At 32.3% G+C, this 3,457-nt stretch overlaps 1 long non-coding RNA gene across 1 annotated transcript; it reads left to right on the forward strand.

Moving 5' to 3' along the window:
- Positions 1-2,803, forward strand: LOC146729042 (uncharacterized). Its single transcript, XR_014928231.1, has 5 exons — positions 1-57; positions 616-662; positions 812-882; positions 2,097-2,264; positions 2,754-2,803. It is a non-coding gene; the product is annotated as an uncharacterized LOC146729042 (long non-coding RNA).
- The last annotated feature ends 654 nt before the right edge of the window (positions 2,804-3,457 follow it).

A 3,457-nucleotide genomic window follows, 5' to 3' on the forward strand; every position in this document is an offset into this window, starting at 1 on the left:
CTTGTAGGCTGAATCGTCTTCATTGAGACAAGAACTGAAAAATGATTTGCTGCAGTGGTGAGTATATTATTATTATCATTATTATTCAAATATAAAAGTAAAGGCTAACTATATTTTTAAGTTTACACCAATTTGGTACTTCACATTTTTTTTAAGTTGATATTAACTATCCTTAAAATAATGTATGGCAATATTCTCATTGCAATAACACATACTTAAAAACAAAAATGATATACTTACCTTGTGAATGAATAAATAAAAACATTGTAAATATATTAAAGACACATAGTTAAAATTATCCATAGTATGAGAAGTTTCATAATTTGTAATTTAATAATTGTAATTGTTAGTACGTCTTTGCTTTTTGTTGAGAAATGTCTGAAAGAACGTTCTGTGGAAAAAAATTATACTTTCATTTTTACCTGGTTTTGTTACATATTTGTGTGTGTTTAGTCCAAATGTATTAACCAAATGTTTGTAAAAACAAAATTGGTTTCTCCATGTACATGCTTCATACATAAGTGTTTACCCCAGGCCTTTTCATAGATTGCAGACATGTTGTCAAAACGTAATTGACAGTTTCCTATCAAAGCTTTTGTTCATTTTTTTATTCAGGAAAATAGAACCTGAAGAAACAGTCCATGAAAAGATTCTTATACCAGGTTAATATTTCACACGTGTTAAAATTATGGGTACATTCAATCGCAATATTTCTAAAACAACTTACTTTCTCGTTGTGGTGTTCGATGTCTACCTTTTTACATACATGTACACAACAAAAAATATTTAAAATAGATTGTTTACATTTCAGAGTCGGACAGTTTGAAAGATGTCTCAGATGAAGATCAAAGTGAGAAAATAAATGCAATCACAAATGACGAGGTACAGTTATAGTTACGATATATAATTGCAGTGTTTTGTATATTAGCGGATGAGTGTGCCTGTTGTCTAATTCTTGTGACATTTGTATGAATTTGATAATGAAATGTATTCATCATTAAGTCACATTCATTTTTTAGTCTTTTCGAATACATTTCGATGTGTTCTACTCCTATCCTCACCTATATCTGAGACATTTTGTCCATTCACATTCAACCTGAAACATACATGTTGCACACCAATCTGTTTCAAGATCAGATTCAATATACCCAACCAATGGTCATTTAAGTAATATAAAATCATTGATTTATTATGCATTCCCCTACCTACCTTTTTTCTCTAGTAATGAAAGTCCTTGTCTTGATCTCTCAGAAACAAAAACACGGCATCCCCTTATTTTAGGTGTCCTAGCTCTGGGTTGCTTGAATGAGGTTCTACGGGTCAAAGTTCACAACTTCCTGACCCATGATGCATAGCGAAACATATTGGAAATCAGTTGTTTTTGTTTCTCAATGACCTTGGACCTGATTTCTGTAGCTCCCGCTTAGGAAAACTGGCGGTCTGTTTTATTGAAAAAATATTTCGATCTCTCTACTGTAAGTCAGCTCACTGGTTGTACCTTGAGTGATTCTATCGGTACTTGTGGTTTTAATTTAGTTTGGTTTGAAGTTGCACATGATACTAAGGTGGAAGATTTTTATTGTTCATTTTATGATTTATGGTTTTCTTTCGCGTGCCAACGCGGCGTTCATTGTTGCGACCGGTATTTTAGTCAGTAGTCTGATGTGCCTTTGTTATTATTATTACTGGTACCTGTGTTTATCACGCTTTTGTGGCATGGAGAGTGGTGATTAGTAGTGGGCGTTGTCATGTTGCATTTTGACCACCAGTATATTATGCATTTTCAGTCACGTTTTACACATGTATATCATATAAGTTGGAATACAAGTTTCCTTTCTATTCTCCTATAAAAGATGGTTAACTGGCAGCCATTATGTTTTTGAAAATGCTGTATTGTTTGTGATCAGATCAAAGTTGGCTTTTACCAATGTTTCAAACGCATGCAGCTACATTTGTCTCCAAATAAAATGAATTTTAACTGTATTCCAATCAAATAAAACGCATGTAAAATAATACTCAGTCTACTTGGTATTTATCTCCTATGCATGGGATTCTTTTCTCAGCTTTCCTTGATTAATTTTTGTTTATCCACACAGTATGTAGACATATTGTCACACACGAATAAAGTCATTCAGTGTAATTATAGTAGGTGTGATGATCACCTAGACAGACATAAAGTGTTTCTAAAGAATTATCAGAAACTTTACGGTGGGAGAAGAGCCCTTATCAAATATGGATATGGCATGAACCATATATCCATTCAGGTGAGTTGAGAGGTTGAGAGAAAAGTTGTTTGTGCCTATTGAGGCAGTGTATTTCTCATTTGAGTCATTTTAACTACTTATATTAGTTTAATTGCTAAAATCTGTGCATATCCATTTTTCATTTTTTACAAATTTCTTCAGAATCTTTCATTTATTCTCTTTTTTCTGAACTCGTTTGACAGAAAATGCACTGAAATTTGTTGAACATGTATCTGCGACCTGTGTGTCAAATTATTTTTCTTAAAAATCAAAAACTATTACAATCAAGTCAGTTGTTCCTTAGTTGTAATGTAGTCTACCAGAGAGAAATAATTGGCAAATAATTTTGTCTTTTTGAGTCAAACCTGATATTTTGGACTATTTCTTTGTTTCATATTTGCTATGCAAGGACCTTGGGCGGTATCGATCTTTATTCTGTAGAGCTATTTTAACAAGGTTCTGTGTTTTACACAGAAATTGAAAGTATATTCATATATGCATATATTGCAGGCCTATGAGGAAGTTCAAGAGCGTCTAATGAAAGAGCACCTAGTGAAAAAGAGACTGGGCAAAAGGTATGTGTATGTAAATTGTGCTATATTCATATAAACATGTAGAGTGTTCGTTTGAAAAACTTTTGGTTTTGATTTCAGCATATTTGATGCAAGCACTTCATGCATGGTATGCACTACAGAAAAAACAGTATTCATGGTGAAAGAAGCTAAAAAGTCTCCTATCCAGTATGTAAACCTTGTTAATTACAAATATTATATCATATTTGATTTTTACAGGTTACCCTAAAATGTTTAATCAATTTTTATAAACATTTCTCTTTTCAGTTTTGCTGTAAGGTTCATTGCAGATGTCTTGGTGAAAGAGGTCATTGCACTGTTAGTGAAGAAACAAAAAAACATATCTCTAAAAGATGCAGATAAATTATGTGAAGAGACAGAAAAATGTGCTTATTAGTTGACAACATGATTGTGTAACTTGCTTTGGTGTATACATTATATTTATGCATTATTAGACCAAAGGAAATCTCTGTTTCCAGTAAACTAGCTAGGGATTTTATTTTTTTCCAAACCTTTTTGCAGCCATAAAGGATTTATTTTATGCATAAAGATGCATTTGCTTGTAATGAAAATAACTGTTATGATCTACATTTCTATAGCCATCCTCTTACTGATGATGGCAGCCCAAATTGGGTCATTTGA

This window comes from Saccoglossus kowalevskii, chromosome 22, assembly GCF_978046115.1.
Source record: "Saccoglossus kowalevskii chromosome 22, keSacKowa6.1, whole genome shotgun sequence".
Taxonomy (NCBI): Eukaryota; Metazoa; Hemichordata; class Enteropneusta; family Harrimaniidae; genus Saccoglossus; species Saccoglossus kowalevskii.